A 24,494-nucleotide genomic window follows, 5' to 3' on the forward strand; every position below is an offset into this window, starting at 1 on the left:
ATGATGAAACTGGCGTACCCCAATTTTCGTATTTAACTTACTTATAAGTCCATAGTGTGTGGTACAAAATGTATCTAGGGCGTGTAAGTTAAATGTCATCATTGGACTACACAACCCATTGTGCTGTCCACTATAGTGACAGTGTAAATCATGGATTCGGGCCTACCATTGTAGCCTGACTAAAGCAACGTTTAAACTACAATTCAACCTGTCAAACACTTTTGGCAGGTCCAAACCTTTCTTGTAAATATCAATAAGTCGCCCCTAAGTGGGCCTTATTGCCTAGAAGGCAGGGTCATGGTACTTAAAAGTAGAACATGTAGAAATGTAATGTTACACATCCAATCCTCACAGTGACTAGGCCAAAAGGGTATTTTCGTTGTAGCAACGCTGGCTGTTCCATAGGAAACCATGGGAATGCAATATTAAATCCAATTTGCTATCTCGGACTAAGAAACACTTAAAAATTCATTCTTGGACACTCTGTAACATTAATGCCCAATTCATTGAAGTCTGATTTTTCATAAATATCACAAATATTTGTATTAGTCTCTTGCTTCAGCCCCCTGAGGGGGAGATTTACCAAGGTTTTGCACCATGTTTGCGTCACAAGTGATATAAAACGGCGCAAAATATTTTTTTCCTAATTAACTTTCCAGGGTTAAACTTGTTTAGCGCTGGAAATAACATAAAAGTAAGGCGAAGCAGCGCATGGCGCTGCTTCGCATTACTTTATGCCTTGGGGGCGTGCCAAGGGTGGTGCATGGACGTTCCCATGCAATCATCCAAGCTTTCTCACGCTAAACCCAATTTTCTAAAAACAGTAGATTGAGTTTAGCGTGAGAAAACTGCGTCCTTTTCAACCAGGCGCAAGGAAGGAGAAATGCTTTCATTTCTCCTTCCTTTTCCCACTTTGCATGTGTGCTGCACTGTGCAGCACGCTTACAAAGTGGGAAACGCTTTCCCTCCTGTCTAGCATAGTATTTTGTACAGGAAGGTTACCCTTCCTGTACAAAACCCAGGCTACATTCATGCACACACACTAGCGCTACAGCGCTAAGGTGTGTGCATGGCGCATGGCTGCTGAAATCAGCTCCGGTGCAAGGGAAAGGGGAGGAGAGAGCCATATCTTTAAAAATATGGCGCTCTCCTGCTTCTTCCCTATCGTGCAATGCAGCGCAGCCTCGCGGGGGGGCTGCGCTACCTTGCGCTACTTTTTTGTAAATCTCCCCCTGAGTGTTTAACCCTGAATGAGGTGTGGAATACTACTCCCAGAGTAGTCAAAGGCTTGGGTGTGGAGATGTGTTTGTGTTCCTCTGGTAGACTGATCATTTGGACAGTGCCCAAAATCATAATTACCTTCAAATGGGGCTCCTCTGTCAGAGGTGTATGTCATATGACACCTGCACTGGCCTCTTATTTGGTCCCCCAGTCAACCAGGTTCTAAACATAGTAGGTAGAGAGGTGCTCCTCGAACTGGTGTGAGGTGATCACAGGAGAGCGTTGCTGATTTCCCTAGCCACCCCTCTTTGTGTATTATGGTCATGTTGGCAAGTTGTGAACTGCATTGGGTAGAGTGATGATCCTTGGGGACTCCACAGATTAGGTTAATGACAGCACAGGTGTATGGTGTCAGGCTAACTGACTGGCTGCGTCCAGTGAGGAAGAAGCCATCTATCTGGGAGCCAATCCTCATATGCCGGCTTTTTGGATGGGTTGGATTAAGATGGGATGGGAGACGGTGTTGAAAGTAGTTGAGAGGTCAAGTGAGAATAATGGTGTGGTGTCTTCTCTGACCATGATCAGGCAGATGTTGTCAGTTGTGACAATAAGGGTGTTCTCATACTGTTGGACCTGAATCCTGCTTGAGAGGGGTCCATGAGGTGGTTTTGCTGAGGTGGTCAGCTAAGTGTTCGTTGATAAGTTATTCCATGATTTTGTCAGTGTAGGGAAGCAGGGAGATTGGTCAGTATTTTACCGGAGTCTTTGGGTGTGTTGAGGGACGTTCAGAATGACAACTATGGTGGTGTGTTTCCAGGTGTCAAGGAAGGTGGCTATGGTGAGGGAGCTGTTGATTATCGGGTGAGTGTAACAAATATGGGGTCAAGTTCTTCGAAGATGGGCATAGATTCGATCAGGCTCCAGAGTGTATAGAGTACATAGTTGATGTGATTTCCAACATGGTGATTGTGGGCCAGCAGGTCATTGCGGTTTCTGGGGTATTGATCTCACAGCATTAGAGGATGGCAAGGGTGGATCAAAGGTGTTAGGTTGGAAAACAAAGTTGTTGTAAATGTTGCAGATTCTTTTGCTGAAGTATTGGGAGAGTTGGATCCAGAGGTTCTGTGATAGGCGGACGTTAGTGAAGGTGGCTGCAGGGAAGGGGAAATCTTTAATTACAGCAAAGATTTCTATCGCCCTGTTGGACCGGTTTTTGATTGCTCACCCAGTGATGATATTTTGTTGAATTTAAGTTGCTAATGATAGGATCAGTGGGCCGATTTGTAGGTGCTTTTGTCATTTTTGTCATGGGTGTGTCTCCATCAATGTTCGAGTTGCTTGCAGTGGCATTTGATAAGTCTCTTTTCTTCTCTGTACCAGTTCATTTGTGGTCTCGTCCTTGGGACAGTGATGGTCTTGAGTAGGTCAAAGATGCTTGTTCAGGAGGTGAATCAGGTGTTAAAGTTGGTAATGAAATGTGAAATGTCGTTGTGATGCTGTGGGTGGTGGGTTTGGAGCTTGTGGTCCATGCTTCCTCAGGAATCCTGTTCCAGTTGCTTCCGATGGTATATAGGACTCGGTATCGCATTTACAGGTATGATCAGGTCAAAGCATGCAAGGGAGTTGTCAGTCCAGGTGAGGGCAGTGGGTTTGTCCACCAAGATGTCAGCGAAGTTGGTGAAGAAAGGGTTGAGAATATGTTGGTGGTGCTGGTGAGCTCTTTCAGTTCTTTGGTTGAGTCCTAGTGTGTTCAGGTCCTCCAGGTGGTTGTTGCTGTTAGGGTCTGTATGGTCTTCTAGATTGAAGTTGAGGTCACCAAGAAGGATGAAGGTGCTGGAGTTGAGCACCAGCGGAGCAGTGAGGTTCAAGATGGTGTTGCAGAAGTTGCTCTGGCGGTCAGTAGAGGAGGGCTCCTCCAAGGGTGGTGTTGCTGCAGATGCGTAGTTTAAAGGCAGGTGTTCCACAAGGTAGCTGGAGTTTATTGATGTGATGGAGCAGTAGATGTTTTCTTTAAATGTGATGGCTAGTCCTCCTCCAGGTTTGTAGTTTCTGTCTGTCTCACCATCTTGAAGCTGGGGGGGAAGCGGGGAGCATTTCTGCTGTGATGTCGGGGGCCGACATTGGGCTCAATCAGGTTTTAGTCAGTAAGAAGAAACCCAAGAAGGGGTTCCAGATTTATATGGCATATTTAATGAATGAGCGGGTGCAGAGAAGAAAGCAGGCCAAAGTGGTGTGTGTGTTGTGCAAGGGGTGTTGCGTAAGGTTTGGTTGTGAATGTCTGGTGGAGGCTGGGACAGTTGCAGCGGTGCAGAGGAGAAGCGCCAGGTGGCAGAGGAGAACACACATTCCGTGTTGGCGGGAGAGGCATGGGAACAGCATGTTGAGGGTCGTCTGCAATCAGTACACAGAGGTCGGGGCTGGGTAGCATGTGGGGCTGTGATGAGTGGCAGAGAACCTGGATTCCTTTTGCTAGGCACAAGATTTCCAACATAAAGGTCAATACTGTGCACTAACACAGGGGCAATTAGAGAGGGTATCCAGAAAATAGATCAGAGAATCCATAATAGAGCCACCAATCTGGGGGCAAAGGGGCTGGCACCAAAAAATCCCATGACCTCTTATCTGAGATTGAGAGCATAGTCTACAGAGGGTAAAACGGAAAGACGCAAAACTGGAGATATCTTTTGAAGAATAGCGAGGATGGACACATATGGCCTCTCTGTGGACCCTTCTGCACTCCAACGCTGCAACTGCCATTAAGTAGTCGAGGAGGAGGAGATCCAGGGGTAGGTGTGTGGGCTGGGATTGGCAAGCGCAAGAGCAGTTAAGTGTGCTAGGCGACCAGGGGAAAGGCAACAAAACTCCACAGAGGGGAAGGTTGCAAAAAAAGGAGGAAATATGAGGCTAAAGAGCACAAAGGAAAAATTGAGGAAGAGATGGGAAAGCAAGCAAAACAAGTCAAACAGACAAAGAACAGAAAGAGGCAAAAAAGCAGGAACGAAGGAAAAGAAGCGGGAAAGAAGGAATGCAAAAGTGAGTGTAAATTTGGCAGAGGCTGAAACAGGAAGCAGAATACAAGCCAAAAACTGAGAAAAGAAATAAGACGGACCGTGCAGTGCAAGGGTGAAATGAGATAACAACAACATGGGGGCGTGGCTTGGCGCCCGGAGAACATGGTGGTGTCCGGGTGAAGCTCCGCGGTGTGCCTCGGCGGTCCCGCGCTTCACGGCCGCTGTTGCTTAGAAGATGGAAAGCTGCGGACGTCGGAACGTTCGGTGAGCGTTTTGTGCCCTTCACTGATCTAATTGATGCATGGGAACACATCAGATCTCGGTAGGCAATTACTCTTCAGGGAGACGCGACATCGCGGTTACGGCCGCCATTTTGGATTCTGCTATTTATCGGCGAGTACATCCCTGGAGGCGATTTCCCTCACCAATTAATCTGCACTCCTCCTGCCCATATGGTTTGAGTTCTGCTTTGCTCCACAGTGCTCCAATGTCTATCAGCTCCATTATGAGCTCATTTTCTCAAGTATTCTCCTCATGAGCTAAATGTCCTCCTCAGCGGCCATCTTGTGATCCCAGGAAAGTTTTACATTAGTGCTTGGTTTTTTTCTCTCTCTTTGTTGGGTTGTGTTGCTGCACAGTGAAGCTTTAACTCCTCAAAACAACTGTTAACTGTATAGCTTGAACAGACATATTGCGGAATTTTGGATTTCTGCTTCCCATATGGCCTTTCTCATCTTATTCACAGCAACTGGTTTTGACTGACTGTGATTTGACGCGTGATACAGCTTTTTATTGTCTGGTCTTATGGGCAGATTGAAAGGTGCATTTTCCAAACCACAAAATCCAAAACACGTCTTCATCAAAAATTCAAAATTTTTCACTGCATTATCCAGACTGGAGGACTCTTTGTCACCCTTGTCCCAGACTACTTCAACAAACATGGATCTTCCTGCGGTATCCTCTGGCAAATCTGTCACTAAGCGTCTGAAACAACATCCGCCCTCTCCTCCTAAATCATCTTCGCCTGTTTCTTTGGAGTTGTTGTTAGAGGAAATTAGAGCCCTTCGACCCTTTATGGAGGAAACTAATACCAAGTTACAAATTCTCGCAGACAACTGGTCTCAACTTGACACAAGAGTCACCGCAGTTGAACAAAGTATCTCCTCCTTTAGTGACACAAGTACAAATGTCTCTCTGCTCCAATCTCAAGTCTCTGTGCTTCCATGACAGCTCCAGGATCTTGAAAATCGTAGTAGGAGGAACAATTTACGCAATTACGGCCTGGCGGAAGGAATTGAAGGGTCTGACCCTCTCACATTTTTTAAATCTTTCCTTCCCAAATTGTTGCATTTGGCTGACGGCACGGCTCTCAATATACAGAGAGCTCATAGACTGGGTAGACCTTCAAGTACCTCACCTGCGCAGCGACCAAGAGGTGTTATCTTATATTTTTGGAAATATACTTATCTACTAAAGGTTTTGTCGGCGGTCAGATCCTCACAACGCATCACCTGGTTTGGTTCAACCTAATTTCTTGCACAAGACTACGCTAAAGCCACTGCTAACAGACGTAAGCCGTTTCTTGACATGAGACCAGCTCTGAGATCGATGGGTGCCCGTTACGGTCTTTTTCACCCTTGCCTCTTTAAAGTTACTTACAACAACAGAACAACGTCCTATGATGATCCTGCGCGGCTACAGAGCTTCATCAACTCCTGCGGACCGAAAGCTATGGACTCTGCTGGATCCTCGTCTCCGAATATCACATGACTTTTCATTTCTGATGTCTACGTACTCTGTTCAACCTTTTTTTCACTTTTTTTTCTTGGTCCCATGATTGCTTAATTTCTTAACTTTTCTTGTTCTTATTATGCATTACTCACCTGTTTTTTAAAGTGTACCATTTGCTAGTTTTATAGTTTCTGTTCTCTTTATTCTTCCGCGTTTTACATTGCTTAATATTCTAGATAATCTTGTTGTTTCTCTTGTACGTATTATTGTGCATTTGCTGGTTGGTCACGTTTCTCATGGTTTTTATGTTCTCATGGCATGTTCTTGCGTTGGCTAACTTCTCGTTACTCTCTGCTTACACAGATCCTTCACTTTATTGGCGTGGTTACCCCTGGTACTCCGTTGACTGAACCTGGATGTTCCGTATGTTGGTGTGGCTCCATCCCCCCCCTCGTGTTACTTCTCTGACTCTCCTTTGTGTAGGTATGTTATTTAAAGATTTCTCCTTTTTTTTCTTATCTTTTCTATTTCTTCTCTTCTCTTCCTATCTCGGTTTTTTCACTCACCCATTCTTGGATGTTGTCTTCATTTTTCTTTGTGTTACTCATGTCGTATTTTTTTCAGTGTTTTCACGTCCCTCTTACATTTATTTAATTGGTTCCTTTGTTATAACATAGTTGTCTCTGACCTTTGTTCTCGGTCTTTCTTTTTCCACATTTTCATTTTTTTCTATTCTATTTCTGAACCAATTCTCTTCTTCATCCTTATTTCTTCTCATGCTCTTTATTTATACCATAATGATTTGGACTCTTGTTTTTCATTTTTTGCTCATGTTGCATCTTATACTTTATGTCATTGAAATTAGTTACATGGAATGTTAGAGGATTACACTCTCCCATCAAACGACAAAGAGTTTTATCTCATCTTGCCAAGTTAGACGCCGATATTGCTTTTTTACAAGAAACGCATCTCTCGGATGTTGAATCCTTAAAATTAAAAAGAGGTTGGGTGGGTGAAGTTTTTTATTTCCCGGGTGATGGTAGACGCAATGGTGTAATGATACTTTGTCGTAAGTCCCTTTCGTTTACATTGATATCCCAAGAGTTAGACAATGATGGTAGATGGCTGAATGTTAAACTTTCACTGAAGGGTGTTCCAGTCTCTCTTCTTAATGTTTATGCCCCCACTTGTGGAGATTCCTCCTTCTGGCCCAAGTTTGCTCAGCAAATTTCTCATTGCATAGAAGATAATTTCATTCCAGCTGGTGACTGTAATCAGGTTTTTGACCCATTTATAGATAGAAATTCTACTACCTCCTATGTTCCTAATAAACCCCAAAAATCCTTTGTTCACTCTGTTTCTCAACACAAACTCCTTGATGCCTGGCGTCTCTGCCACCCGACTACTAAAGAGTACACTTTTTATCCCCCCTCTCATCATACCCAATCAAGAATCGATTACATATTTGTCTCTCATGCCATTTCGCAAACTCTCACTTACGCAGAGATTGGTCCCATTTTATTATCAGACCATGCTCCTGTCTCGATTGGCTTGGACATTGTACCTACATCTACAGGTTCTAGAAGGTGGCGCTTTAATAATGCCCTCCTCTTGAACCCCAAATTTACTGCCTCCTTCCTTACTTTTTTTGATGAATTTTTCGAGATAAATCAGACTCCTTCCATGCCTTTCTCAACCATATGGGATGCTTTTAAATCCTCTGCAAGAGATTTTGTAATTGGGTTTGTGGCTAAAAAACGGAAGTGTGCCCGTAATTTTAATAAGAACCTCCTTCAGGACATTAAGAGACTGGAGCACTCTTATTATACTTCTCGTTCAACAGATTGTTTGACAGCTCTCATTAATGCCAAACTGCAATTTAATAAGAAATCTACTGAGGATGCCTCGTTGTATTTGCTAAAATCTAGCGCAAAATTTTACGGGGTAAGAATAAGGCGGCGAAAATTTTGGCTAATTACTTAAAAGTTAAGCATAACAAATTCAATATTGAATCAATTTATGATGCACAATCAAATTTAAAATTCAAAGACGGAGAAATTTGGGACGAATTTTCCTCCTTCTATGCATCACTATACAGCTCTGAAACGCAACCAACTGATCAATCCCTTTCACAATTTTTTTCCAATATCCAACATGCTCCACACACACCCCCAGATCTATCCTCTTTGGAGTCAGATTTATCACAGCAAGAGTTATTAGATGCCCTTCAACACCTTAAAAACGACAAAGCACCGGGACCGGATGGATTCACAGTTGAGTTTTATCTCCACTTCTCTAAATATCTGATGCCCAAACTATACTCCCTTATACATTCCTTTAACTTACAGGGTAGGTCCCCGGCCTCTTTCTCTGATGCACACATTTGTCTCATCCCTAAGGATGGGAAGGACCCCCAATACTGTAAGAATTATAGGCCTATCTCCTTGGTTAATATTGATTATAACATTTTCTCTAAAGCTTTAGCTCTACGGCTAGACTCCTATTTACCGGACTTGCTGGGAAAGGAACAATCTGGATTTGTTAAAGGTCGCTTTATAACTGACAACACACAACTTCTTTTTAATGTTCTGTCTAAGTCCTCTCACTCAAAGCAATCACTAGCTGCGATAGCATTGGATGCCGAAAAGGCTTTTGACAGGGTTGAGTGGACCTACTTATTTTACACTCTCAAGTGGTTTGGTTTCGGCCCCAAATTTACTTCCTTGATTTCCCTGCCTTTACTCAAATCCTCGTGCAGCCGTCTGTGCTAATGGTTTAATCTCCCCATTCTTTGATTTGGGTAGGGGTGTTCGTCAGGGTTGCCCTCTCTCTCCTTTCCTTTTTAATTTGGCTTTGAAGCCCTTCCTCTCTAAGTTACGTCAGAACCCCAATTTATATGGTTTCCAGTCATCACACTTCCACATTAAACTTGCAGCTTATGCAGATGATATTTTGCTTTTTAAGTCGCAACCAAATGACTCAATCCCTGCCTTTTTAGCAGAAGTACGAGCTTTCTCATCTATCTCCGGCTATAAATTGAATAACGATAAATGTGAGATTTTACCCCTAACTAAGTTTACTTTTAAGGCTGAGTTTAGTGCTTCTAATTTTACATGGAAACCTGACCACATTAAATATCTAGGATTACATATCACTCCTACGATTTTGGACACGGTTACCCTTTGTATGAATAAATGTTCTCAAAGAATCTCAGATCTATCCACTAAATGGCATCTCTTATACTTATCCTGGTGGGGTCGCTTAGACACTATTAAGATGATGTTGTCCCCCATAATTCTTTACACTATTTCTAATATCCCAGTTTCTATTCCTGCTAAGTTCTTTAAGAAAATTAATTCGATCCTTTCCTCTTTCCTTTGGAATAATAATAAACCTCGAATGTCTCTTTTCAAGTTAATTCGTCCTAAGGCGGAAGGGGGAGTTAACTTTCCTGATTTCCCGACATATCAGAAAGCTTTCCTCTTACGTCTGGCTTCTCTTTGGTTGTTAGATTCTATTGAGGATCGTCCCCTTTGGACTACAATTCAACATCTTTTCCTGTCCCCATTTTCCTTTACTGAATATCTTTCCTTTTCGCGCAAACCGCAGGCCTTGTCTACTCCCATACTTAAATTACCCTCCAAACTTCTGGAATCCATCTCTCCTTATACTCGTGATGCTATGACTTCCTTCTTTAACTCGACAATCTGGTATAATAAAAATTTTCTCATTCATAACAAGTCGTTTTATTGGCGGTCTTGGAGACAAAAAGGGTTGGTGTGGATCCATCAACTGTTTTCCCAATCAGATTTCCTGTCCTTTGCTTCACTTCGTCAATTATTTCATTTGCCTGCCTCATTTATTCATAAATATGATTTACTTAAGCAAGTGGTTATGGATGTATATAACCAACTTTCTACTATGCCTGCTCCCGCCAATCCCAGTTCCGCTTCATCGCTCTACACATTGTTAAAAACTAAACCCAAAGCTTCTTTAATATATCGGTGTCTACAAGATAAAACCTCTGTTAGACAGAAATCCAAAACGGAAGAGGCATGGGAAAAGGATTTGACGGTAACTTGGCTAGTGTCCCTATGGAACAAAATTTGGACCAAGATCCGCAAGTCATCCAGAGCAGCCAATATAACACAGACACTATTTTTTGTGTACAATAGGCTTTTCTTGACACCCAATATCTTAGGTAAACGATTTGCAACTGCTCCTGATGTTTGCTGGACATGTACCTCCCCAAATGCAGACTTGTTTCACATGCTTTTTTCTTGCCCATTTGTGCATACTTTTTTGGGAAAAAGTGTGGTCTCAAATTAATTTGTTTTATGGAACTAAATGTCCTCTCTCTTTTACCAATGTTTTCTTAGGCAGTCTATCTCCTTGCTGGGTGAATGCTTCGCTTAATATCAAACTTATTGACCTGTTATTAGCTGTTGCGTTTCAACAAAGTACTGCAAACTGGAAAGATTTAACCCCTTGGATGCTCATGACGGAGCGGTTCCGTCATGAGCATCAGTTGGGCTGTGCTCATGACGGAACCGCTCCGTCATGAGGACAGCCCCTGGGGGAAGCGCTGGCGCTCCCCCCCTGGGGCATCGATCGTGCCCCCACAGACGGGGATGGCAGCGGAAGAGTTTCCGCTGCCACCCCCGAGCCCCCCCACGCTTCCTGGTGACGTCAGCGCGCACAGCGCACGCCGGCGTCATCAGGAAGTGCTCGGACGCCTGGAAGCCATTTGCTTCCAGGCGTCCACAGAGGCAAGGTGAGTCTTGTTTGCTCCGGTGGGGCGGCGGGGGCCTTTTAGAGTGTATTGAGGCATCGGGGGAGAGGAAAGAGTATTTCCTCTCCCCTGATGTCTCAATACAGGGCATTCCTGCTCCACGATCGCGCACAGCGTCGCGATCGTGGAGCAGGGATGCCCCACTAGACACCAGGGATGTGTGTTTTTTTTATTTTGGAAGCGACCCCTTGGGTAAGGGTCGCTTCCTGGGGCCATATATCATTTGAAGACTTTTCTGCCCCCTCTGGGGGCAGATCGGTGTTTTTTTTCCCGCCGTTTCTGCTCCCAGGGGGGGCAGAAAAGCCCACTAGACACCAGGGATATCAGTATTTATGTAGGAAGCGACCCCTTGGGCAAGGGTCGCTTCCTTGGGCCCCTAAATTGTTGGAAGACTTTTCTGCCCCCTCTGGGGGCAGATCGGTGTCATTTGTTTTGCCGTTTCTGCTCCCAGGGGGGGCAGAAAAGCCCACTAGACACCAGGGATCTTATTATTATTGTAGGAAGCGACCCCTTGGGCAAGGGTCGCTTCCTTGGGCCCACAAATTTTTGGAAGACTTTTCTGCCCCCTCTGGGGGCAGATCGGTGTCATTTTTTCGCCGTTTCTGCTCCCAGGGGGGGCAGAAAAGCCCACTAGACACCAGGGAATTAGTTCAAATAAAAATAGAAGTGACCCCTCGCTTCCAGGGTGCAATTTGTTTTCTGCCCCACCTGGCACACAACCCGATTGACCATTTGGGTAGTGACATAGCATGTTATAATGTTTATTGTTATATTTTTTGTGAATTCCAATTGTAATGTTTTTTTTTTGTTTACTTTTTTGTTCTAGGTGAAGGCTTTTCTTCTTTTCACGTTGCCGTTTTGTGACTGGTGGTTCTGCTGTTTGTGTAGTTTGGTAAGAGACTTATTTTTGTACAATGTAAATGTGTTTGATTTCTCTGCCTGTTTTTTTTTTTGCAAATGGTGTAATAATAGCAGTATGTTTGGTTTTTGAGTGTCAAAAACTTTTTGCATTGGTGCTCGATGTGTATTTTGTTGTCTTGTGAGTAATTTTTTTTTTTTTCTTCTTTCTAGTTTGATATCGTTGGTTTTTGCTGTGTCACTGCAGAGTTTGTTTCTGGTGAGTGCAGCTGTCTCTTGTAATTGGATTGTATAGTTTTTGAGTACATTGATCTTTGTGATAAAGGTACACATTTCTTTACTTACTTGGTTTGCACATTGTTGGTTGTTGTTGACTTGTTTGTGCAGTCTTCTATCTTAGTAAGTATAATGGCTAGCCGCAGGATTACTGCTCAGCAGGTTGTTGGTTTGCTGTTTGAGTCTTCCTCTGACCATGGTTCAGAGACTGACTCTGCATCTGAGGGAGAGGAGGCAGGGGACGATTCTGGCAGTGAGTTTTCTCTCCGTATGGGGTCATCGGATGATGAAGGTACTCTTAGTGCGGATGAAGTGCCTGTGTTAGAGGAGGAGACTGATGTGCCGATAGTGTGGCAAGAGGCATCTGGGCTGCAGCCTGCGGCTGCAAGGCTTCCCGTTGGTGTAGTGCGGCAAGAGGCTTCTGGGCTGCAGCCTGCGGCTGCAAGGCTTCCCGTTGGTGTAGTGCGGCAAGAGGCTTCTGGGCTGCAGCCTGCGGCTGCAAGGCTTCCCGTTGGTGTAGTGCGGCAAGAGGCATCTGGGCTGCAGGCTGGGGCTGCAAGGCTTCCCGTTGAAAGTGATGACCTCTGGGTTGCCCCTGGCATGGTGCAGCCGGCATTGCCAGAGTTTACTGGTGTTCCAGGGTCTAGAGTGAATACTGAAAACTTTTTGCCGGTAAATTTTTTTCAGTTGTTTATGGACGATGTGTTTTTGGCAGAGATTGTTGAACAGACTAATTTGTATGCCGAACAGTTTTTGAGGGACAACAGTGCCAGTCTTAAGCCACACTCTAGAGCTACCCGGTGGACTCCCACAAATGTTGAAGAGATGAAGAAGTTCTTGGGTTTAACTTTTTTGATGGGCTTGCTAAGGAAGCCCTCAATGTCTTCATATTGGTCTAGCAGTCCCTTGATGGCAACGTCTATTTTTCCGGCAGTCATGAGTCGTGACCGGTATTTGCTTCTGCTTCGGATGATGCACTTTGTTGATAATGGTTTAGCGTTGCCACGAGATCACCCTGATTGTGACCGTCTTTTTAAGATTAGGCCTGTCCTTGATCACTTTGTTGATCGATTTTCTGAGATTTATGCCCCTGGTAGAGAAATTGCAGTGGATGAGTCTTTGGTGTTGTTCAAGGGCCGCTTGGTTTTTAGGCAATACATTCCTAGTAAGAGGGCACGCTATGGAATAAAGCTGTATATGCTGTGTGACAGTAGGACTGGATATGTCAGGGTGTACACCGGTAAGGAATCTAGGTTTAACCTCCCTGGTTGTCCGTCCACTTTTGGAGTGACTGAGAAAATTGTTTGGGAACTTGGTAGAGGATTTTTTAACAAAGGCCACCATTTATATGTAGATAACTTCTACACTGGTGTGCGGTTGTTCAGGGAATTGGCCAAAGTGGACACTGTTGCTTGTGGCACAATCCGCTCTAACCGTAAAGGTTTCCCGAAAGAACTTGTTTGTCAAAAGCTTGTGCGGGGACAGTGCAGTGCGTTGCGTTGCCAGGAGCTTCTTGCTGTGAAGTTTACAGACAGGAGAGATGTCTACATGCTGACTTCCATCCATGATGAAAGCACTGCACCTGTGACTGTTTGGGGTCAGGTCGCTGAAGCGCGCAAACCTGTGTGCATTTTAGACTATAATAGGCACATGGGTGGTGTTGACAGAGTAGATCAGAGGTTGGAACCTTACACTGCTCTTCGTAAGGCTTACATTTGGTACAAGAAGTTGGCTATCCATCTTTTCCACTTGGCAATGTTTAATGCTTTTGTTGTGTTCCAGGATTCTTGCCCTGAGTCAAAGATGACTTTTGCTAAGTTTCAGGAGTCTGTAATAGGCAGCCTTGTTGTAGTGGAACAGGCAAGTGTTCCTAGAGTTGGAGTGGTGGAGGATGTTGCTAGATTGAAAGAACGCCACTTTCCAGATCACATTCCTCCCACACCCGCAAAAGATTTTCCCAGTAGATGTAGAGTCTGTTGGCGAAGAGGTTTGCGGAAGGAGAGTCGTATGTACTGCCCCGATTGTCCCTCTCATCCTGCACTGTGTCTCCCTGCTTGTTTCAGAGCGTACCACACGCGAAAAACTTTTTGGGAACATTCATGAGTGGTAAAGTGAACTGCCTGGTCTGTATTCTTTGGAAAATATGATTCTGTTTCAAGGTTGGTGTTAGTGCAATGTATTTAGTTGCTGATTTTCTGTTAGAAGATTTGTATCTATTTGCAATTTGTTTGTGTTTTTATTTTTTTCTAAAAAATTCCTAAATGTGATGGCGGTGTGTGTAGGCTTGCGCTTGGCTGTTGGCGTGTGTGGTCTGGCACTTGGTTGGTGGTGTGCGTGGAATGGTGCTTGGCTGGCGGTGTGCGTGGACTGGCGGTGTGCATGGACTGGCGGTGTGCGTGGACTGGTGCGTGGCTGGTGGTGTGCGTGGAATGGTGCTTGGCTGGCGGTGTGCGTGGAATGGTGCTTGGCTGGCGGTGTGCGTGGAATGGTGCTTGGCTGGCGGTGTGCGTGGACTGGTACTTGGCTGGCGGTGTGCGTGGACTGGTGGTGTGTGCGGACTGGTGTTTGGCTGGTGGTGTCCGTGGTCTGGAGCTTGGCTGGTGGTGTGCGTGGACTGGAGCTTGGCTGGCGGTGTGCGTGGAATGGTGCTTGGCTGGCGGTGTGCGTGGACTGGTACTTGGCTGGCGGTGTGCGTGGACTGGTGGTGTGTGCGGACTGGTGCTTGGCTGGTGGTGTCCGTGGACTGGAGCTTGGCTGGCGGTGTAGGTGGATTGGCGATTGGCTGCCGGTGTGCCTGGACTGGCGATTGGCTGGCGGTGTGCGTGGACTGGTGGTGTGTGCGGACTGGTGCTTGGCTGGTGGTGTCCGTGGACTGGAGCTTGGCTGGCGGTGTAGGTGGATTGGCGATTGGCTGCCGGTGTGCCTGGACTGGCGATTGGCTGGCGGTGTGCCTGGACTGGCGCTTGGCTAGCGGTGTGCGTGGACTGGCGTTTGGCTAGCGGTGTGTGTGGACTGGTGCTCGGCTGGCTGTGTGTGAGTAGTGACTTTCTGCTGGTCACTACACACACTGCTAGCTGAGTGCCACTCCACGCAATCCATCAGCCTGTGTAGTTGCTGTGTCTGGATTGTGAGCGTTTGAAAGTGATGGGCCCTTGAATGGCGCTGTGTGCTGGTGTGAGTTTTGTTATGTGATGGGCCCGCGGCTGGCGGTGTGAATGGTTTTGTATGTCTCACACGTATGAAAGGTGTATGAATGGCCTGTAAAGAGGTTGGTGCCTTGTCGTGGCTTTACAGCTCACGAGCTGTGAGTCAATGGTTCAGTTTCTCGCCCTTTCAATTATTACCAGTGCATTTCATGTTTTGTGAAATCACTTGCTAATACAATTTTATCTACTGAACCATCACTCACCCTCGTGCCAAATCCAACCAGTATGTGTGTGTGCTTGCGGATTAGATGGCTGTGCAGTAATATTTGTCTTTCTGAAGCAGGGTGTACCTTGTCCCTTTTTGGTGATTTTTGTACTGTGTTGCTTTTGTACCTGGTGGTGCGAATGGTCTTGTTTGTATCACGTATGAAAGGTGTGTGAATGGCCTGTAAAGTGGTTGGTGCCTTGACGTGGCTTTACAGCTCACGAGCTGCGAGTCATTGGTTTGGTTTTTTGTGAATTTAATTATTGACAGTGCATTTCATTTTTGTGAAATCTCTTGTTAATAAAATTTAATACACTGAACCATGACTCGCCCTCGTGCCAAATCCAACCAGTATGTGTGTGTGTTTGAGGAATAGATGGTTGTGCAGGAATCTTCGTCTTTTGTTTCTCTGCCAAGGTACACTTTCCATGCAAGAATAACCCACCAACTGTAGATATTGTCGAAAACCCTTGGGAGTTCATGGTGATGTCTCTCTAGTGAATTGAAAAATATTTTTTATCCCCATTGTCCTGTAAACCTCAAACTGTCTGCCACATTTTCTTTGCAGTATTATTCCAAAATTCTCACGCTGTAGTAACAATAGTTAATCTGGTTTTGCAAGGGGGGTTACTTTGGTTTTTTGCCCGGTGCTCGGCGGCCATCTAGGGAAACCTACCAAACCCACACATTTCTGAAAACTAGACACCCGGCGGCTTCCAGGGAGGTATGGCTTGCGTGGATCCCCCAACGTTTCCTTACCCAGAATCCCCTGCAAACCTCAATTTTTGCTCAAAAAATCACTTTTTTCACACATTTTGGGGTGGGAAAGTAGTGGCATCACCGGGCTCACACAAATTTACCACCACCCAGCGTTCCCCCAGGTCTCCCGGTAAAAATGGTGCCTCACTTGTGTGGGAGGCCCAAGTACCCGCGGCAGGCAAGGGCCCAAAACGTAGTGAGGCGACATCAAAATGGCCTATCGCAAAACCACCTGGTTTTCCAAGGGGGGTCACTTTGGTTTTTGGCCCGGTGCTCGGCGGCCATCTATGGAAACCTACCAAACCCACGCATTTCTGAAAACTAGACACCCGCGGCTTCCAGGGAGGTATGGCTTGCGTGGATCCCCCAACGTTTCCTTACCCAGAATCCCCTGCAAACCTCAGTTTTTGCTCAAAAAATCACTTTTTTCACACATTTTGGGGTGGGAAAGTAGTGGCATCACCGGGCTCACACAAATTTACCACCACCCAGCGTTCCCCCAGGTCTCCCGGTAAAAATGGTGCCTCACTTGTGTGGGAGGCCCAAGTACCCGCGGCAGGCAAGGGCCCAAAACGTAGTGAGGTGACATCAAAATGGCCTATCGCTAAACCACCTGGTTTTGCAAGGGGGGTTACTTTGGTTTTTTGCCCGGTGCTCGGCGGCCATCTAGGGAAACCTACCAAACCCACACATTTCTGAAAACTAGACACCCGGCGGCTTCCAGGGAGGTATGGCTTGCGTGGATCCCCCAACGTTTCCTTACCCAGAATCCCCTGCAAACCTCAATTTTTGCTCAAAAAATCACTTTTTTCACACATTTTGGGGTGGGAAAGTAGTGGCATCACCGGGCTCACACAAATTTACCACCACCCAGCGTTCCCCCAGGTCTCCCGGTAAAAATGGTGCCTCACTTGTGTGGGAGGCCCAAGTACCCGCGGCAGGCAAGGGCCCAAAACGTAGTGAGGCGACATCAAAATGGCCTATCGCAAAACCACCTGGTTTTGCAAGGGGGGTCACTTTGGTTTTTGGCCCGGTGCTCGGCGGCCATCTAGGGAAACCTACCAAACCCATGCATTTCTGAAGACTAGACACCCGGCGGCTTCCAGGGAGGTATGGCTTGCGTGGATCCCCCAACGTTTCCTTACCCAGAATCCCCTGCAAACCTCAATTTTTGCTCAAAAAATCACTTTTTTCACACATTTTGAGGTGGGAAAGTAGTGGCATCACCGGGCTCACACAAATTTACCACCACCCAGCGTTCCCCCAGGTCTCCCGGTAAAAATGGTGCCTAACTTGTGTGGGAGGCCCAAGTACCCGCGGCAGGCAAGGGCCCAAAACGTAGTGAGGCGACATCAAAATGGCCTATCGCAAAAACACCTGGTTTTGCAAGGGGGGTCACTTTGGATTTTGGCCCGGTGCTCGGCGGCCATCTAGGGAAACCTACCAAACCCATGCATTTCTGAAAACTAGACACCCGGCGGCTTCCAGGGAGGTATGGCTTGCGTGGATCCCCCAACGTTTCCTTACCCAGAATCCCCTGCAAACCTCAATTTTTGCTCAAAAAATCACTTTTTTCACACATTTTGGGGTGGGAAAGTAGTGGCATCACCGGGCTCACAAAAATTTACCACCACCCAGCGTTCCCCCAGGTCTCCCGGTAAAAATGGTGCCTCACTTGTGTGGGAGGCCCTAGTACGCGCGGCAGGCAAGGGCCCAAAACGTAGTGAGGCGACATCAAAATGGCCTATCGCAAAACCACCTGGTTTTGCAAGGGGGGTCACTTTGGTTTTTGGCCCGGTGCTCGGCGGCCATCTATGGAAACCTACCAAACCCACGCATTTCTGAAAACTAGACACCCGCGGCTTCCAGGGAGGTATGGCTTGCGTGGATCCCCCAACGTTTCCTTACCCAGAATCCCCTGCAAACCTCAGTTTTTGCTCAAAAAATCACTTTTTTCACACATTTTGGGGTGGGAAAGTAGTGGCATCACCGGGCTCACACAAATTTACCACCACCCAGCGTTCCCCCAGGTCTCCCGGTAAAAATGGTGCCTCACTTGTGTGGGAGGCCCAAGTACCCGCGGCAGGCAAGGGCCCAAAACGTAGTGAGGTGACATCAAAATGGCCTATCGCTAAACCACCTGGTTTTGCAAGGGGGGTCACTTTGGTTTTTGGCCCGGTGCTCGGCGGCCATCTAGAGAAACCTACCAAACCCACGCATTTCTGAAAACTAGACACCCGGCGGCTTCCAGGGAGGTATGGCTTGCGTGGATCCCCCAACGTTTCCTTACCCAGAATCCCCTGCAAACCTCAGTTTTTGCTCAAAAAATCACTTTTTTCACACATTTTGGGGTGGGAAAGTAGTGGCATCACCGGGCTCACACAAATTTACCACCACCCAGCGTTCCCCCAGGTCTCCCGGTAAAAATGGTGCCTCACTTGTGTGGGAGGCCCAAGTACCCGCGGCAGGCAAGGGCCCAAAACGTAGTGAGGCGACATCAAAATGGCCTATGGCTAAACCACCTGGTTTTGCAAGGGGGGTCACTTTGGTTTTTGGCCCGGTGCTCGGCGGCCATCTAGGGAAACCTACCAAACCCACGCATTTCTGAAAACTAGACACCCGGCGGCTTCCAGGGAGGTATGGCTTGCGTGGATCCCCCAACGTTTCCTTACCCAGAATCCCCTGCAAACCTCAGTTTTTGCTCAAAAAATCACTTTTTTCACACATTTTGGGGTGGGAAAGTAGTGGCATCACCGGGCTCACACAAATTTACCACCACCCAGCGTTCCCCCAGGTCTCCCGGTAAAAATGGTGCCTCACTTGTGTGGGAGGCCCAAGTACCCGCGGCAGGCAAGGGCCCAAAACGTAGTGAGGCGACATCAAAATGGCCTATCGCAAAACCACCTGGTTTTGCAAGGGGGGTCACTTTGGTTTTTGGCCCGGTGCTCGGCGGCCATCTATGGAAACCTACCAAACCCACGCATTTCTGAAAACTAGACACCCAGCGGCTTCCAGGGAGGTATGGCTTGCGTGGATCCCCCAACGCTTCCTTACCCAGAATCCCTTTGCAAACCTCAATTTTTGCTCAAAAAATCACTTTTTTCACACATTTTGGGGTGGGAAAGTAGTGGCATCACCGGGCTCACACAAATTTACCACCACCCAGCGTTCCCCCAGGTCTCCCGGTAAAAATGGTGCCTCACTTGTGTGGGAGGCTCAAGTACCCGCGGCAGGCAAGGGCCCAAAACGTAGTGAGGCGACATCAAAATGGCCTATCGCAAAACCACCTGGTTTAGCAAGGGGGGTCACTTTGGTTTTTGGCCCTGTGCTCGGCGGCCATCTAGGGAAACCTACCAAACCCACGCATTTCTGAAAACTAGACACCCGGCGGCTTCCAGGGAGGTATGGCTTGCGTGGATCCCCCAACGTTTCCTTACCCAGAATCCCCTGCAAACCTCAATTTGTGCTCAAAAAATCACTTTTTTCACACATTTTGGGGTGGGAAAGTAGTGGCATCACCGGGCTCACACAAATTTACCACCACCCAGCGTTCCCCCAGGTCTCCCGGTAAAAATGGTGCCTAACTTGTGTGGGAGGCCCAAGTACCCGCGGCAGGCAAGGGCCCAAAACGTAGTGAGGCGACATCAAAATGGCCTATCACAAAAACACCTGGTTTTGCAAGGGGGGTCACTTTGGTTTTTGGCCCGGTGCTCGGCGGCCATCTAGGGAAACCTACCAAACCCATGCATTTCTGAAAACTAGACACCCGGCGGCTTCCAGGGAGGTATGGCTTGCGTGGATCCCCCAACGTTTCCTTACCCAGAATCCCCTGCAAACCTCAATTTTTGCTCAAAAAATCACTTTTTTCACACATTTTGGGGTGGGAAAGTAGTGGCATCACCGGGCTCACAAAAATTTACCACCACCCAGCGTTCCCCCAGGTCTCCCGGTAAAAATGGTGCCTCACTTGTGTGGGAGGCCCTAGTACGCGCGGCAGGCAAGGGCCCAAAACGTAGTGAGGCGACATCAAAATGGCCTATCGCAAAACCACCTGGTTTTGCAAGGGGGGTCACTTTGGTTTTTGGCCCGGTGCTCGGCGGCCATCTATGGAAACCTACCAAACCCACGCATTTCTGAAAACTAGACACCCGCGGCTTCCAGGGAGGTATGGCTTGCGTGGATCCCCCAACGTTTCCTTACCCAGAATCCCCTGCAAACCTCAGTTTTTGCTCAAAAAATCACTTTTTTCACACATTTTGGGGTGGGAAAGTAGTGGCATCACCGGGCTCACACAAATTTACCACCACCCAGCGTTCCCCCAGGTCTCCCGGTAAAAATGGTGCCTCACTTGTGTGGGAGGCCCAAGTACCCGCGGCAGGCAAGGGCCCAAAACGTAGTGAGGTGACATCAAAATGGCCTATCGCTAAACCACCTGGTTTTGCAAGGGGGGTCACTTTGGTTTTTGGCCCGGTGCTCGGCGGCCATCTAGAGAAACCTACCAAACCCACGCATTTCTGAAAACTAGACACCCGGCGGCTTCCAGGGAGGTATGGCTTGCGTGGATCCCCCAACGTTTCCTTACCCAGAATCCCCTGCAAACCTCAGTTTTTGCTCAAAAAATCACTTTTTTCACACATTTTGGGGTGGGAAAGTAGTGGCATCACCGGGCTCACGCAAATTTACCACCACCCAGCGTTCCCCCAGGTCTCCCGGTAAAAATGGTGCCTCACTTGTGTGGGAGGCCCAAGTACCCGCGGCAGGCAAGGGCCCAAAACGTAGTGAGGCGACATCAAAATGGCCTATCGCTAAACCACCTGGTTTTGCAAGGGGGGTCACTTTGGTTTTTGGCCCGGTGCTCGGCGGCCATCTAGGGAAACCTACCAAACCCACGCATTTCTGAAAACTAGACACCCGGCGGCTTCCAGGGAGGTATGGCTTGCGTGGATCCCCCAACGTTTCCTTACCCAGAATCCCCTGCAAACCTCAGTTTTTGCTCAAAATATCACTTTTTTCACACATTTTGGGGTGGGAAAGTAGTGGCATCACCGGGCTCACACAAATTTACCACCACCCAGCGTTCCCCCAGGTCTCCCGGTAAAAATGGTGCCTCACTTGTGTGGGAGGCCCAAGTACCCGCGGCAGGCAAGGGCCCAAAACGTAGTGAGGCGACATCAACATTGCCTATCCAAATGTCGCCTCACTACGTTTTGGACCCTTGCCTGCCGCGGGTACTTGGGCCTCCCACACAAGTGAGGCACCATTTTTACCGGGAGACCTGGGAGAACGCTGGGTGGTGGTAAATTTGTGTGAGCCCGGTGATGCCACTACTTTCCCACCCCAAAATGTGTGAAAAAAGTGATTTTTTGAGCAACAATTGAGGTTTGCAGGGGATTCTGGGTAAGGAAACGTTGGGGGATCCACGCAAGCCATACCTCCCTGGAAGCCGCCGGGTGTCTAGTTTTCAGAAATGCGTGGGTTTGGTAGGTTTCCCTAGATGGCCGCCGAGCACAGGGCCAAAAACCAAAGTGACCCCCCTTGCTAAACCAGGTGGTTTTGCGATAGGCCATTTTGATGTCGCCTCACTACGTTTTGGGCCCTTGCCTGCCGCGGGTACTTGGGCCTCCCACACAAGTGAGGCACCATTTTTACCGGGAGACCTGGGGGAACGCTGGGTGGTGGTAAATTTGTGTGAGCCCGGTGATGCCACTACTTTCCCACCCCAAAATGTGTGAAAAAAGTGATTTTTTGAGCAAAAATTGAGGTTTGCAAAGGGATTCTGGGTAAGGAAGCTTTGGGGGATCCACGCAAGCCATACCTCCCTGGAAGCCGCCGGGTGTCTAGTTTTCAGAAATGCATGGGTTTGGTAGGTTTCCCTAGATGGCCGCCGAGCACCGGGCCAAAAACCAAAGTGACCCCCCTTGCAAAACCAGGTGGTTTTGCGATAGGCCATTTTGATGTCGCCTCACTACGTTTTGGGGCCTTGCCTGCCGCGGGTACTTGGGCCTCCCACACAAGTGAGGCACCATTTTTACCGGGAGACCTGGGGGAACGCTGGGTGGTGGTAAATTTGTGTGAGCCCGGTGATGCCACTACTTTACCACCCCAAAATGTGTGAAAAAAGTGATTTTTGGAGCAAAAATTGAGGTTTGCAGGGGATTCTGGGTAAGGAAACGTTGGGGGATCCACGCAAGCCATACCTCCCTGGAAGCCGCCGGGTGTCTAGTTTTCAGAAATGCGTGGGTTTGGTAGGTTTCCCTAGATGGCCGCCGAGCACCGGGCCAAAAACCAAAGTGACTTCCCTTGCAAAACCAGGTGGTTTTGCGATAGGCCATTTTGATGTCGCCTCACTACGTTTTGGGCCCTTGCCTGCCGCGGGTACTTGGGCCTCCCACACAAGTGAGGCACCATTTTTACCGGGAGACCTGGGGGAACGCTGGGTGGTGGTAAATTTGTGTGAGCCCGTGATGCCACTACTTTCCCACCCCAAAATGTGTGAAGAAAGTGATTTTTTGAGCAAAAACTGAGGTTTGCAGGGGATTCTGGGTAAGGAAACGTTGGGGGATCCACGCAAGCCATACCTCCCTGGAAGCCGCCGGGTGTCTAGTTTTCAGAAATGCGTGGGTTTGGTAGGTTTCCCTAGATGGCCGCCGAGCACCGGGCCAAAAACCAAAGTGACCCCCCTTGCAAAACCAGGTGGTTTTGCGATAGGCCATTTTGATGTCGCCTCGCTACGTTTTGGGCCCTTGCCTGCCGCGGGTACTTGGGCCTCCCACACAAGTGAGGCACCATTTTTACCGGGAGACCTGGGGGAACGCTGGGTGGTGGTAAATTTGTGTGAGCCCGGTGATGCCACTACTTTCCCACCCCAAAATGTGTGAAGAAAGTGATTTTTTGAGCAAAAACTGAGGTTTGCAGGGGATTCTGGGTAAGGAAACGTTGGGGGATCCACGCAAGCCATACCTCCCTGGAAGCCGCCGGGTGTCTAGTTTTCAGAAATGCGTGGGTTTGGTAGGTTTCCCTAGATGGCCGCCGAGCACCGGGCCAAAAACCAAAGTGACCCCCCTTGCAAAACCAGGTGGTTTTGCGATAGGCCATTTTGATGTCGCCTCACTACGTTTTGGGCCCTTGCCTGCCGCGGGTACTTGGGCCTCCCACACAAGTGAGGCACCATTTTTACCGGGAGACCAGGGGGAACGCTGGGTGGTGGTAAATTTGTGTGAGCCCGGTGATGCCACTACTTTCCCACCCCAAAATGTGTGAAAAAAGTGATTTTTTGAGCAAAAACTGAGGTTTGCAGGGGATTCTGGGTAAGGAAACGTTGGGGGATCCACGCAAGCCATACCTCCCTGGAAGCCGCCGGGTGTCTAGTTTTCAGAAATGCGTGGGTTTGGTAGGTTTCCCTAGATGGCCGCCGAGCACCGGGCCAAAAACCAAAGTGACCCCCCTTGCAAAACCAGGTGGTTTTGCGATAGGCCATTTTGATGTCGCCTCACTACGTTTTGGGCCCTTGCCTGCCGCGGGTACTTGGGCCTCCCACACAAGTGAGGCACCATTTTTACCGGGAGACCTGGGGGAACGCTGGGTGGTGGTAAATTTGTGTGGGCCCGGTGATGCCACTACTTTCCCACCCCAAAATGTGTGAAACAAGTGATTTTTTGAGCAAAAATTGAGGTTTGCAGGGGATTCTGGGTAAGGAAGCGTTGGGGGATCCACGCAAGCCATACCTCCCTGGAAGCCGCCGGGTGTCTAGTTTTCAGAAATGCGTGGGTTTGGTAGGTTTCCCTAGATGGCCGCCGAGCACCGAGCCAAAAACCAAAGTGACCCCCCTTGCAAAACCAGGTGGTTTTGCGATAGGCCATTTTGATGTCGCCTCACTACGTTTTGGGGCCTTGCCTGCCGCGGGTACTTGGGCCTCCCACACAAGTGAGGCACCATTTTTACCGGGAGACCTGGGGGAACGCTGGGTGGTGGTAAATTTGTGTGAGCCCGGTGATGCCACTACTTTCCCACCCCAAAATGTGTGAAAAAAGTGATTTTTGGAGCAAAAATTGAGGTTTGCAGGGGATTCTGGGTAAGGAAGCGTTGGGGGATCCACGCAAGCCATACCTCCCTGGAAGCCGCCGGGTGTCTAGTTTTCAGAAATGCATGGGTTTGGTAGGTTTCCCTAGATGGCCGCCGAGCACCGGGCCAAAAACCAAAGTGACCCCCCTTGCAAAACCAGGTGGTTTTGCGATAGGCCATTTTGATGTCGCCTCACTACGTTTTGGGCCCTTGCCTGCCGCGGGTACTTGGGCCTCCCACACAAGTGAGGCACCATTTTTACCGGGAGACCTGGGGGAACGCTGGGTGGTGGTAAATTTGTGTGAGCCCGGTGATGCCACTACTTTCCCACCCCAAAATGTGTGAAGAAAGTGATTTTTTGAGCAAAAACTGAG

General features: G+C 48.0%; 1 protein-coding gene across 1 annotated transcript in view; it reads left to right on the top strand.

The window, feature by feature from the left end:
• Positions 1 to 24,494, top strand: part of LOC146871420 (uncharacterized) — a 944,195-nt gene that overhangs the window by 780,348 nt on the left and 139,353 nt on the right. Inside the window, exon 8 of the mRNA XM_085651067.1 lies at positions 6,327 to 6,446. The gene's annotated coding sequence lies outside the window, so the exon portion shown is untranslated. The remainder of the gene's footprint in view (positions 1 to 6,326; positions 6,447 to 24,494) is intronic.

This window comes from Triturus cristatus, chromosome 1_1 (genome assembly GCF_964204655.1).
Source record: "Triturus cristatus chromosome 1_1, aTriCri1.1, whole genome shotgun sequence".
In the NCBI taxonomy this organism is placed as follows: domain Eukaryota; kingdom Metazoa; phylum Chordata; class Amphibia; order Caudata; family Salamandridae; genus Triturus; species Triturus cristatus.